Raw genomic sequence first — 15,077 nt, 5'->3', positions numbered from 1 at the left:
AAAACACCATCGACATAATGGAAATTGAACAGCATCTGATTACTGAGTGCTATATCAGCAAGTTAAAAGGATCTTTTGCATACCTTTTAATGGTATATATCCTAAAACTGAAGTGTTCAATATAGACATCCAGATTGAAACTCAGGCAGTGAATTACATACACAACAAATCAATTGAACATGGCAGAGCTTGTCAGACTCATGAAAGATTAAATACATTTTACATTTCCACAAGTGTGGTATTCACAGGTCTAAATTGGAAAATTCTTGGGTTGAAGAAGAATAATCATAATCTTAGCTTCACTCATTGAGGAAACATTATTCAGGGATGATAAGAGGTAAAACCTTAAAAATATTGACAAGCTAATGAGAGAACTTTGAAGTAAGCTGATATGCAGGTATAGTTAGGACTGGGAAAAGCAAGAAAATGGAAGGATGGGTTGGAGGGTGGCACTACACGGCTGATATAGTTTGGATATCTGTCCCCACCCAAATCTCATGTTAAATTGGAATCCCCAATTCTGGAGGCAGGGCCTGGTGGAAGGTGTTTGCAACATGGGGAAGGATCCCTCATGGCTTGGTGCTGTCTTAACAATAATGAGTGACTTCTCCCGAGATCTAGTCATTTAAAAGTGTGTGGCACCTACCCACCCCGCCCCCACCAACCCTCTCTTGCTCCTACTCTGCCGTATGAATGTCTGTTCCCCCTTTGCCTTCAGCCATGATTAGAAGCTTCATTAGGACTCCTCAGAAGCAGATGTTGGTGCCATACTTCCTGTATAGCCTGTAATACCATGAACCTCTTTGCTTTATAAATTACCTGGTCTTGGGGATTTCTTTATAGCAATGCAAAAATGACCTAATACAGAAAACTGGTACCAACAAGTGAGTCATTGCTGTAGAGATACCTGAAACTGTGGAAGCAGCTTTGGAACTCGGTAACAGGCAGAGGTTGGAAGAGTTTGTAGGGCTCAGAAGAAGACAGAAAGATGAGAGAAAGTTTGGAATTTCTTAGGGACTGGTTAAATGGTTGTGACCAAAATGCTGATAGCTAGGCCGTGAACAGAATGCACCCAAGCACTTTGCAAAGGCAAAACATGCATGACCTTTGCTCTAGTTCCCAATAAGTTCCTTATTTCCATTCAAGACCTCAGAAGCCTGGACTTCAAACCAAAATGCTGATAGTGATGTGAACAGTGAAGTCCAGGCTGCTGAGGCCTCAGATGGAAATTAGGAACTTACTGGGAACTAGAGCAAAGGTCACACAATGTTATTCCTTAGCAAAGAGCTTGGCTGCATTCTGTTCATGCCCTAGGAATCTGTGGAAGTTTGAACTTGAGAGTGATGATTTAGGGTATCTGGCAGAAGAAATGTCTAAGCAGCAAAGTGATCAAGAAGTGGTGTGGCTGCTTCTAGCAACCTGTATTCAGATGTGGGAGCAAAGACAAAAGGTAGAACTTATATTTAAAAGGGAAGCAGAGCAAAAAAAGTTTGGAAAATTTGCAGCCTGGCCATGTGGCAGAGAAAGAATAAAGCTTTTTCAGGAGAGGAATTCAAGCAGACTGTGGAACAATTACTTGCTAGAGATGTTTGCAGGATTAAAGGGGAGCCAAGTGCTACTATCCAAGACAATAGGGAAAAAGCCTTGAAAGCATTTCAAAGAACTTCAGAGTGGCTTCTCCCATCACAGGCCCAGAGGCTTAGGAGGAGAGAATAGATTCATGGACTGGGCCCAGGGCACTGGTACCTTGCACAGCCTTGGGACACTGCTCACCACATCCTAGCTGCTCCTGTTCCCACTCTTGCCATAGCTCAAAGGGGCCTACATACAGCTTGGACTGCCACTTTGGAGAATGCAAACAGTAAACCTTGATAGCTTTCATGTGGTGTTAAGCCTGCAGGCACACAAAGTTCAAGAATCGTGGATTCTTGGCAGCCTCTGCCTAGATTTCAGAGGACATATGGAAAAGTCTGTTTGTCCAGGCAGAAGCCTGTTACGGGGTGGAGCCCTTACAAAGAACCTCTACTAGGGCAGTGTAGAGGAGAAATGTGGGGTTGGAGGCTCCAACAGGGTCACCACTGGGGCACTGCCTAATGGAACTATAGGAAGTGGGCCAGTGCCCTCCAGACCTAAGGATGATAGATCTACCAGCAGCTTGTATTCTGCACCTGGAAAAGCCACAGGCACTCAACTGCAGCCCATGAGGGCAGCCTTGGATTCTTTACCCTGCAAAGCCATAGGGGCAGGACTGCTCAAGGCCTTGGGAGCCCACCCCTTGTACCAGTGTGGCCTGGATGTGGAACATGATGTCGAAGATTATTTTGGAACTTTAAGATTTAGTGACTTCCCTACTGGGTTTTGGACCTGTGTGGAGCCTGTAGACCCTTTCTTTTGGCCAATTTCCCCCTTTTTGGGATGGAAATATTTACCCAATGCGTATACCCCTATTGTATCTTGGAAGTAAATAATTTGTTTTTGATTTTACAGGCTTATAGGTGAAAGTGACTTCCCTTGTCTCCAATGAGGCTTTGGACTTTGGACTTTTGAGTTAATGCTAGAATGAGTTAAGATTTTGGGGGCCTATTGGAAAGGCATGATTGTAGTTTGCAATGTGAGAAGGACATGAGATTTGGAGGGGCCAGAGGTAGAATGGTATAGTTCAGATATTTGACCCGGCCCAAATCTCATGTTGAATTGTAATCCCCAATGCTGGAGGTGGGGCCTTCCTTGTATGATGTGTTTGGAACATGCAGGCAGATTCCTCATGGCTTGGTGCTGTTTTCATGATAGTGAGTGAGTTCTCCTGAGATGTGGTCATTTAAAAGCGTATGGCACTTCCCCCTACTCTCTATCTCTCTTGCTCCTGCTCTGCTATATGAGACACCTGTTCCCCGTTTGCCTTCCACCATGATTGAAAGCTTTGTGAGGCCTCCTCAGAAGCCGAGCAGATCCCAGTGCCATGCTGCCTGTATAGCCTGTAGAACCACGAGCCAAGTAAACCTCTTTTCTTTATAAATTACTTAGTCTCAGATTTCTTTACAGCAATGTAAGAATGGCCTAATACAATAGCCTAAACTAATTTGAGGGAGGTGATGTGTCTCTTGCTACACAAAGTATGGTTCATGGACTAACAGCATTGGTGTCACCAGGAGGTTGTCAGAAGTACAGACTTTCAGTTCCCATCCCAGACCTAATAAATCAGACTCTCCAAAAAGTTTGGGGAGCACTGCTCCAGCCAATGACTTGTGGTAGAATTCTGTTTTTGCCTCACCAGCATCCATTCTCCTATCAGTAACAACTCCTAGCTTCTACTTTGGGGAACTTTCCATCTCCCACACTCAGACCTAGGGTTCAGATGTGGCTAACCTAGCCCCGTGCAGCCAGAGGAAGGCACATGATCCAGGCCTGGCCAATGACAATGCCTTATGACCCAGCCAGAGTGACTGGTTCAGCAAAGAGGATGTAATATAAGCTGAGCCAATGAGACTTAGCCCTGGTACTTTTGGGAAAGAAATGCTCCCCTTCGTGAGTTTGCTGAGCTGATAAGATATTCATCTACAGCAGCCATCTTTCCACTACCTGAGAATGAAGCCAACATAGGAAAATGGAGCTGAGAAATGAAAGAGATCCTAACTACCAGATCTAAATCCTGGGCTTTTTGGTAACTCAAGCCAGTATAGTCTTCATTTTCTTTGGCCAGTTCAAACTGGATGTCTACTAGTTACAACTGAAAGAATCCTAATACATCAGTCTCTTCCTGTCCCTGAAATTCATTAGGCTCATTCTGAATCTTTGATATTTCCTTTTCCTCTCTTCTTTGTCTGTGTTTAATCCATTTTGCATTGCTATAAAGGAATACCTGAGACTCGGTAATTTATAAAGAAAAGAGATTTATTTGGCTCACAGTTCTGCAGGCTACACAAGCATGGCACCAGCATCTGCTCAGCTTCTGGTGAGGCCACAAGAAGCTTTAACTCATGGCGGAAGGTGGAGGGAGGGCAGGTGTGTCATATGGCGAGAGAGGGAGCAAGAGAGAGGGGAGGGAGAATTCTCTTTTTTTGGCAATCAGATCTCGCGATAACTAATAAAGCAAAAATTAATTCATTACCATGGCAAAGACACCAAGCCATTCCAAAAAGATTCATCCTCATGACCCAAACACCTCCCACCAGGTCCCACCTCCAGTGTTGGAGATCACATGGGAGACAAATATCCAAACTATATCACTGCTCTCTAAACCAGTTTAGAGGGTTCAAACTTTGCCTTCTCCAGATTTGCCTCTTCCCTGAGACCTTCCCAGATAGCTTCGCACACATACTGCTCTCCCCAGCCCATCAATGAATTCCTGCATCCAGGTGGCTAATGGTTCCATACTTACCCTTCAGCTGTGACCAGTTTTGTGTCCACCTCTGTCTTCCTCCCTCTTTTTGCTTAGATGACACCCACTCAACCTCTAGATGTCCCCTGCTACAGGTGGGATGCCCTTGTTATATGTTCTTATAGCACCACCTGTCTTCCCTTCATGGCACTTATATTTGTAAATATATTCATGACATAGAGTACTGCATGAAGGCAGTCGAGTGGGTGGTTCAAATGTAGACCCTGGTGTCAGCCTGCCTGCACTAGCTATATGACCTTGGGCAGTTTCTTAACCTCTCTATACCTCAATTTCCTTATTATCAGGTGAAGATACTAAGAGTACCCCCTCAGAGTGTGATTTTTTTAATTTATGTAAAGTATTAAGAACATGCCTGGCATGTAATAGGCACTGTATAAGTGATATCTATTATTATTGTACATGGGATTATTTGATGTCTGTATCCCATCCCCCATCAGACATGAAAAAATAGGTCTGCTTTTGATCACCATTTTACACTTAAAGAAAAGGGTCAGGCTGGGCGTGGTGGCTCACACTTGTAATTCCAGCCCTTTGGGAGGCTGAGGCAGGTGGATTGCTTGAGCCTAGAAGGGAGGGAGGGAGGGAGGGAGAGAGAGAGAGAGAGAGAAAAGAAAGAAAGAAAGAGAAAGGAAAGGAAGGAAGAAAGAAAGAGAAAGAGGAAAAAGGGAAGGAAGGAGGGAGGGAGGGAAAGATAAAGAGAAAAGAAAGGGAGAGAGAAAGAGAAAGAAAGAGAAAGAAAGAAGGGAAGGAGGGAGGGAGGGAAAGAAGGAAGGAAGGAAGGAGAAGGGGAAGGGGAAGGAGAGGTCCATAGGAGTAGCCAATAAATTGAATACTGAATATTTGGACAATTGCCTCTCTCTAAGTGGTCTAGAAGCTTCTAGAGGGAAGGAATCTTGTCTTGTACATTAAAAAAAAAAAAAAAAATCTTATCCAGTCTTAAGTACTGTGCCTGGCACATTAATTCCTTTCCTCTTTTCCCCTCACTGCCAAATGAGCTATTGCCACTCACTTGATATGCAAACACTGGCTGTCTGGTATGGAAAAATATTTTTCTGGCTGTAGACTTGAGTTTGATTACCAAATTGATTTCTGTGAATTACATTTCAATTCTGTGCAGAACTTTTTGACAGCCCTTTTCTTTAATCACCATGTATCCAATAAATATTTATTAAAGACATATTCTGTGCCATACACTGTGTGAGGCACTTGCCATCCTGGGATAAGAGAAGGTGGAACCAGCACTTACATAACTCAATTTCTAATGCAGCATACATTGGCATTGTTAATTAATGTCTTTGCTACTTTTTGTGTGGTATTAGTATAAGGATAAGATAACTTTGGCATGAGTATCAAATTAGAATTCCTACAATGGAAACTACATCTAAAACCATGGGTGTATTTACGGGTGGTTAAGATTCCCTAAGTTAGCCAGGTAGGGTGGCACACGCCTATAGTCCCATGTACTTGGGAGGCTGTGACGAGAGGATCACTTGAGCCCAGAAGTTCGAGGTCAGGCTAGCTGACATAGTGAGACACGATCTCTATTAAAACTATAATAATAATAATAAAAGTTGTTTAAGCCTTTGAACAATTGGCATATTTTGAACTGCCAGGTAAAAGGCCATTGAAGGATTTTTAAGCTAAGTTGGAACGTGATTAGATTTTTATTTGATAATACCTTTTGATTAACTGAAAGAATGGATTACTCTAGTTGGCTATACTCTGGGGAAAGAGGGTTAAAAGATAGCAACATTTTTCTTGATGAGGCCAGTTAGAAATCTGTGGTGAGAGAGTCCCAGAGTTGTTGATAGTCTGAATTTAGGGGAGTAGCCGTGGAAAAAGAGAGGTGGACATACTGAAGAGCTTTTTTGGAGATAGTCAGCTGAATTTGTGATTGACTGGGATGAAGGACAAGGGCTAGTCCCAGATTTCTGAGATTTCTGACTGGAATGAAGAGATATGTCATTTTGGGTTTTTTGTTTTGTTTTGTTTAACAATTGGGAATGCTGAAGGAGAAGGTTCAGGTGAGGTAATGAGGGAGAAATGAGTTTGGTTCAGAAATGTCGACTTTGAGATAACCGTGAAACACCTGAATCATTATATCAAGTAAGCCCTACACTATACACATGTAGGGCTCAGAAGAAAAGTCTGCACTGTAGAAATAAATCTAAGAGTGATTAATATATAGAAGATAATGGAGGACATGCAATTATGGATTAAAATGCCCAGAGATAGTCAAGTGAGATACAGACAAGCGTGTAGTCATGAAGAGCTCCACCATGCAGAGAGCAGGTGGATAAAGAGTTACCAATAAAAATCAAAAGAGAAATTCCAAAGTGGCAGAAGAAAAGCCAAATTGGCCTGGCACAGTGGTTCATACCTATAATCCCAGCATCTTGGGAGGCTGAGGCAGGAGAATCGCTTGAGGCCAGGAGTTTAATACCAGCCTGGGCAACATAGTGAGATACCCATCTCTACAAAAAAAAAAAAAAAAAATTTAATTAGCCAGGCATGGTGGCACATGCCAGGAGACATTTACTCAGGAGGCTGAGGACAGAAGATTGCTTGAGCTCAGGAGTTTCAGGCTGCAGTGAGCTATGATCACACCACTGCACTCCAACCTGGGTGACAGAGCGAGACCCTGTCTCTAAAACTAAATGAATCAGTTTTTTAAAAAAAGAAAGTCCAAATTAACACACAACATCCCAAAAGCCAGAATATTTCAAGATGGAGGGAGTAGTCAAATGTATCAAATACAGCCAAGTGATCAAGGAAGATAGATAATAATATTAACAATGGTCACTTCTTGAACAAGACTTTAAGATGCATTTAATCCTTTTGATGACCCTGTGAAGGAGGTAATATTAAAATCCCTATTGCAAGGACCACTTGGGGCCAGGAGTTTGAGGCCAGCCTGGGCAACATAGCAACACTCTGTCTCTTAAAAAATAAAAAAATTAGCCAGGCATGGTGGCACACACCTGTAGTCCTAGCTACTCGGGAGACTAAGGCTGAAGGATTGCTTGAGCCCACGAGTTAGAGGCTGCAGTGAGCTATGAACATACCATTGCACTCCAGCCTGGATGACTGGATGACCAGAGTGAGACTCCATTTCTAAAAAAAGACGTTTTTAAAAAATCCCCACTGCAGGGAAGGGAAAGCTGAAGCTGAGAACTTAAGTAACTTTCCAGAGTCCGGTGAGCATTGTCTCAGGAGAGCCTATTACTAAAGAGTTATTTGAATTCTGTCAAGGGCAGTCTGGGTGGAATGGTTGGGAGATAATACCTATGGAAATGGGTTGATCAGTGAAAAGCACATGAAAAGACAGACTCTAAAGCTGTTTGGCTGTGAAGGAAATGAGAGATAGGTGGTAGACAATTGGAGACCTCAAAAATGCCTTCAGTGGGTGATTCTTTGCCTGGTCTGCAAAGACCTCTTCTGATCTGGCTCTTTCCTGCCTCTTCCAACTTTTAAGCCAAAGACAACACTCACTTCATACTTCCAGGCCTGTAGGCTCACAACTCCTCCCATCATCTTCCTTTTGTTTCAAGTTGACTCATTCCTCAAAACTCAGTTCAAACTTCACTTCCACAGGAAGTCTTCTCAGCCTCATCTTCCTCAGTAAGTTTTCATCAAAAGTCACTTTTTATAATTCTTTAGAAACCTAAACTGCCCAGCACAGTGCTAGGCACCTGCACAAGTGGTTCTCAGATACTCAGCGGGTAATGAATGATTTTACCTGAAACACTTGGCTCACGTGATCAGAACCAGCATACTCACCACCCTGCTTTCCTGATGGTTCTCTCTTTTCTCCATATTCTGGTCTGAATTATATGGAGCTGAGAGCCCTTAAGCTTATGGGAGGATGGAATTTAGAAGGTAAGTGCATGGTAGGGAAATTGAAGCCAAGAAGTTTCCATAGAAATGAGACTTAGAGAGGTTTAGCCATAAAGAGAGATCTCAGACAGCAGCTTCAGGAGAGAATAAATAGGTTTGTTGATTTATTTGTTCCTTTTATCGAAATAGTTCATGTGAGAAACCTTGAGTATGTTTGTCATCAAAAGGTGAGGGGCTCATGAACAGGGGGGCTTGATGGGAGAAGTTATTAGAAGGAGTCGGGATGGGGCAGATCAAGAGCCCGGAAGCTTTCGAAAGGGGGAAGTCCTTCCATTAGGTTGAAGAAATTAATCTGAGATGCCCTCCATCTTCTCCGTAGACAGAAATATCTTCTCATTCATTACCCCCAAGGAGTTCCACTGCCTTGTTTACTGCTCAGTCCCCCAGAATGGCAGGCACATAGTAGGGCTCAATAAATATTTGCTGAATGAAGTTATGATTGAAAGAGGATAACACTGGAAGAATACTAAGCATGGACTCTAGGATAAGGTAAGTAATATAGAGTTCCACAGTGGGCAGGTCTATGCAAACCTACCCCAAAGTCCAAGGCAGCTGAGAGGGCGAAGAAAGAGGCTGAGAAATCTGGTTTCTTAGAAAGAAACATTTAATAGGTACTTATGAACACTAGCCTTGTATGTGTCTCAGGTGGCATGAGACAATATGGTGGATTCCCCACCATTACTCCCACAACTCAGGGCTTCAATACTACAGGGAAAGGAGTGGCTCAGAAGGGATTTGTAGAACAATTGAAGTATTATAGCATCAAGGTTATTTGACCTAAGGGCAGGACTGAGGGTCAATATGTGCTCTTACACAGGGAACAGTAGATAAATTGGAAATCTCAGAGGCCTTCCCAGAACTGGGGTTAATCAGAAGCTAACATGGTGAATTAGCACCCAAGATAGAGTTGCTTTGGCCTCCACATGTAGCCTGGTCTTATTTAGAACAGGATTTCTTTGGGAACATTTACATTCCTTCCATGTCCACAAACACTGTTTACAATAAAGGCAAAGCTGTTTCTTCTAACCAGATTATACTTCAGTGTCCTCCCAGCCCATCACTATGGGTCACTTCCACAGCTTTAGCAATCCCACCACCACCTGGTGGGAGGGCCAGGATTCCGAAGCAGCACCCTGAACAAGACTTCTCTCAGAGGGGCAGCACCCTATAATTCTCTTTGGTCCTAGAAAGCGGTAAGCCATGTGGCCCATTGAAAACAAGGTAAGACCTTTCTAAATGCCCTTGCTGTACAGTTTTTCCCCAGTCAGGAGTGAGGGTTTCACTCTTCCACTTCTTCTCGGAAAATTAGGTAGACAGCCAGATTAGGGTTTACACTGGCAGGGCCACAGGCATAGCATCCTCCTAGCGGTGGCTGTGGTACTCTATATTCGTAAAGCACTAAGAAAATGCCGGACATTGCTTACTGTCACCAGTGGCCAAAAAGAGGTAGGCTGTAAGGAACTGACCAGCACAAAATTCTTTACCCAATTGTTAAGCCTTTCAAGATCTACATGAACGAGGTAAATGGATTCAAAAGTCTCACAGGTGCTAATGGATTCAAATGATCACAAATGTCTTGTGCTTTTTTTTAAACGGAATTCTGGTTCAACTGAAACATTTGAAAAACGTGACACTGCAGATGTTTCCATTTTCAGCATTGTATTCGTTGCCATTTGGACTTTTTAAATAAAAAGGGAAACACAAGGATAGCTTAATTATCTTTGAGGAGCACAGTGATTATGACCATTTGACAGAAATCACTGATAAAATAATGAGGTTCAATTTATAAATAGGGTAGATTCCTATAGGTTATTACAACTTTTTAAAGAGCTATTGTTTTTATGTCTAAGCACAAAGCATCACAATTTCTGTATGTTTTTAATATTTTTAATTAAATCATAACATGCATACACAAAAGTACATAAATCTTAAGTAAATTGTCACAAAGGAAATACACTTGTGTAATTACCAGACAGGGTGAAAGAACAAAACATTATCAGCATCACTAAACCCCCACCCTTCTCTGATTCTTCCAATCACTATCCCCTCTTCCCCATGGGTGACCCCTATTCTGACTTCTAACACCATAGCTTACTTTTGCTTGGGTTTTTCCTTTGTGTATGTTTATATAACTAAAACCATGTAGGGTGGGCTCCTTTAATCTCAGCTACTTGGGAGGCTGGGGAAGGAGGATACACTTGAGCCCATGTTTGAGTCAGGCCTGGGCAGCAAACGAAATCCCATATATACATATGCTGGGTGCAGTGGCTCATGCCTGTAATCCCAGCACTTTGGGAGGCCGAGGCGGGTGTATCACCTGAGGTCAGGAGTTCAAGACTAGCCTGGCCAACATGGTGAAACCCCATCTCTACTAAAAATATAAAAATTAGCCAGGCATGGTAGCAGGCACCTGTAATCCCAGCTACTCAGGAGGCTGAGGCAGGAGAACCTGGGAGGCGGAAGTTACAGTGAGCTAAGATCGCACCACTGCACTCCAGCCTGGGCGACAGGGCAAGACTCCATCACAGAAGTAATAATAATAGAGGCCGGGCGCAGTGGCTCATGCCTGTAACCCCAGCACTTCCGGAGGCCAAGGCAGGCGAATCACAAGGTCAGGAGTTTGAGACCACCCTGGCCAACATGGTGAAACCCCGTCTCTACTAAAAATATAAAAAATTATCGGGGGACCTGCCCCAATAATCACATAGATTCTTTTCTGTTTTTCCTAAGCGTCGGCCGGCTTGAGAAATAAAGGGACAGAGTACAAAAGAGAGAAATTTTAAAGCTGGGCGTCCGGGGGAGACATCACACGTTGGTAGGATCCGTGATGCCCCACAAGCCACAAAAACCAGCAAGTTTTTATTAGGGATTTTCAAAGGGGGAGGAAGTGTGTGAATAGGTGTGGGTGACAGACATCAAGTACTTAACAGGGTAATAGAATATCACAAGGCAAATGGAGGCAGGGCGAGATCACAGGACCACAGGACCGAGGTGAAATTAAAATTGCTAATGAAGTTTTGCGCACCATTGTCATTGATAACATCTTATCAGGAGACAGGGTTTTGAGATCAACTGGTGTGACCAAAATTTATTAGGCGGGAATTTCCTCTTCCTAATAAGCCTGGGAGTGCTATGGGATACTGGGGTCTATTTCACCCCTGCAGCCTCAACCATAAGAGACAGGCCACACCCGGGGGGCTGTTTATAAGCCGATACCTCCAGGCATGTATTCTCTTTCTCAGGGACGTTCCATGCTGAGAAAAAGAATTCAGCGATATTTCTCCCATTTGCTTTTGAAAGAAGAGAAATATGGCTCTGTTCTGCCCGGCTCACCGGCGGTCAGAGTTTAAGGTTATCTCTCTTATTCCCTGAACAATTGCTGTTATCCTGTTCTTTTTTCAAGGTGCCCACATTTCATATTGCTCAAACACACATGCTGTACAATTTGTGCAGTTAATGCAATTATTACAGGGTCCTGAGGCGATATATATCCTCCTCAGCTGATAGGATTAAGAGATTAAAGTAAAGACAGGCATAGGAAATCACAAGGGTATTGATTGGGGAAGTGATAAGTGTCCATGAAATCTTTACAATTTATGTTTAGAGATTGCAGTAAAGACAGGCATAGGAAATTACAAAAGTATTAATTTGAGAAACTAAAAAAGTCCATAAAATCTTTACAATCCATGTTCTTCTGCCATGGCTTCAGCTGGTCCCTCTGTTTGGGGTCCGTGACTTCCCGCAGTAAAAAATTAGCTGGGCGTACTGGCGGGCACCTATAATCCCAGCTACTTGGAAGGCTGAAGCGGAAGAATCTCTTGAACCTGGGAGGTGGAGGTTGCAGTGAGCTGAGATCTCACCACTGCATTCCAGCCCTGGTGACAGAGTGAGACTCTGTCTCAAATAATAATAATAATAATAATAAATAAATAAATAGTAAAATAATGCAGTGTATACTCTTGTGTCTGGATTCTTTTGCTTAATATTATATTTATGAGATTCAGCCATGTTGCTCAGAAAAGCTGTAGTCATTAGTTTTCATTGCTGTATAGTATTCTATTATATGAAGATACCACAGTTTATTTACAAATTCAACATTGATGGATTTGGGCTTGTTTCTAGTTTGAGGCTATTACCAAAAATGCTACTATGAACATTCTTCTGTGTATCCTTTGGTGTACATATGCACACATATCTGATTGGTAGATACCTAGGTAAAATTGCTGGGTCATAGGATGTGTATATGTTCAACTTCATAATGCCAAGCAGGTTTAAGGTATCATATCAACATTCCCACTAGCGGAGTGTCAGAGTTCTGATTGTTTCACATTGTCCTTATACTTAGTATTGTCAGGCTTTTTTTTTTTTTCTTTTTAAGACAGAGTCTCACTTTGTACCCCAGGCTGGAGTGCAATGGCTTGGTCTCGTCTCACTGCAACCTCCGCCTCCCAGGTTCAAGTGATTCTCCTGCCTCAGACTCCCAAGTAGCTGGGATTACAGGTGCGCACCACCATGCCTGGCTAATTTTTTTTGTATTTTTAGTAGAGACAGGATTTCGCCATGTTGGCCAGGCTGGTCTCGAACTCCTGACCTCCGGTGATCCACCCACCTCTGCCTCCCGAAGTGTTGGGATTACAGGCATGAGCCACCACACCTGGCTGGCTTTTTAACTTTAGCCATTTTGGTGAGTATACAGCTGTATTTCATTGTGGTTTCAATTTAAAATACTGTCTTTTAATAAACAACCAATTGGGTTTCCTTTTATAGCAGAAAAGAGGGAACCATTTATAACTTGGTAATGCTCATAAAAATATTTTTGGCAACGAGTCCACATCATCCTATTTCCTTTTAGGATGGTGTTGATCAGTCCATGTCCCAACTAATACAAAAATAACAACATAGGATGTGGCAGGGCCGTCCAAACCATCTGTTAAGCAGAAGGACTCATTTAATCTCCTTGAGGCAAAGAATGATAGAAAAATGAATAGCAGCCGGGTACAGTGGCTCATGTCTGTAATCCCAGCACTTTGGGAGTCCGAGGCAGGAGGATTGCTTGAGGCCAGGAGTTTGAGACCAGCCCTGGCAACATAGCCAGGCTAAAGTTTGCTAAAGTTAAAAAGCCTGACAATATTAAGTATGAGGAGAATATGAAACATTCCTTAAACTCTCATCTCTACAAAAAATTTTTAAAATTAGCTGCCACTTAGGAGGTTGAGGTGGGAGGATCACCCTTAAGCCCAGGAGGTCAAGGCCTCACTGCAGCCTGGGCAACAGAGCAAGACCTTGTCTCAAACAAAAAAAAAAAAAAGAAAAAAGAAAAACGAATAGTCAAAAACTATAAGCAATAACAGAGAACCACCTTTTAAAAAATTAAATGTAAAATATAGAATAATTGTATAGTTCAACTTGGCTCATCTAATACAACCCAATGAAAGCCAAGAGATTAGATGATTAAGACCCATACCAGTTATAGACAGAGCCAGAACTAGAAGTCTAGTCCATACACCCATGGCTTTTTATACCCTACCCAGAATTTTATTCAACATACTTAAGTCTAAAATTTCTCTTGGAACTCAATTTAATTGACCAAAGTTCAGATTAATTCTGTAAATGCACTTAGCTAAGCATGAAAAAGATCAGTATGTTCATATAGTGTAATTATATAGCCATGCTTTCTCTCCCTGACTAATTAGGAGACAACTCAACACTGAAATCCAGTCCCAACAGAACATGTTATCTGGCTATCACTCTGCAGAAAGACAAAAGCAGTCTGTGTAAATTCCCACTACTTTCTTTGCCAGCAAGTCAAGGCTTAGAGTTTTATAAAGCAATCCATGTATATACTTAGCTTTCTTTTCCTCTGTGAACTCGAGGGGGCTAGCTCCATAATGCGATAGCTTTCTTATAGGAACATGTCACCGCTGGCCAACTGTCAGTAGAGCATGGACTTTAAGTCAAGGCTCTGCACCAATCAAATACATTCATCCAGAACTGCTAGGTAACAAAATAAAGCTAATTTGTCCCTATAAGGTTTATGGTTCGAGTCTCTGCTAACAGCATCAGCAAACCAGCTAGACTCTTTCACTCACCTTGAACTGGGAAATAGACATTGTTTTCTATTTCACTGTGGCATTCAGGTACTATACCCCCTAAATCAAAGGCCCCACAATGGTAGCCCACAGACATATTTGGTTTCACTATCACTGGTTTAAATATGAATTAGAGCCAACACTTGAAATCTAGCGAGTTTACACAAAAATTCAGATTATCATCTTCTCTTGAACCATGAAATGCTTTAGCCTTTCAGGGTCAAGATTCCTGTTAAGGGCCAGGTGTAGCTGAAAGAGAGTGGCCTCCCTGAGTGGAGACAGGTCTCGGTAGTTCACCACAGTCTCTTGTCCAGGCCTCTTCACTGCTTTATTCTCCCTTCCCTGGCCTCCATAGGCATTTGAGTTTATAACCCCTTCCCTAATCAAATGGCCTCAAGGTCAGGTTTCTGCCTGGAGAAAACAATGGTTGCATATTGTCAGCAATTTTTTAAAGTCTCAAAACAGGCTGCATATGATTGTGATACCTGCAGGGCCCTGGTGTATTGCCCAACCCTGCCCTTATTCATTCCCTTTCTATGGATTGGATATTGGTATCACACAGAGCTCCACTGGCGAACAACCCAGCTAGAGAGATCTGGAACTTCTGTCGTGCCCCATGAACCCAACTTCCATTCCTTCTTCCCAAGTACTGCCCACAGGCAGAAAAGTGCTGAGACATGTAATTCAGTTTT

Source organism: Pongo abelii, chromosome 3 (assembly GCF_028885655.2).
Source record: "Pongo abelii isolate AG06213 chromosome 3, NHGRI_mPonAbe1-v2.0_pri, whole genome shotgun sequence".
In the NCBI taxonomy this organism is placed as follows: domain Eukaryota; kingdom Metazoa; phylum Chordata; class Mammalia; order Primates; family Hominidae; genus Pongo; species Pongo abelii.
The sequence above is the reverse complement of the archived record's forward strand: the minus strand, read 5'-3'. Positions refer to the sequence as shown.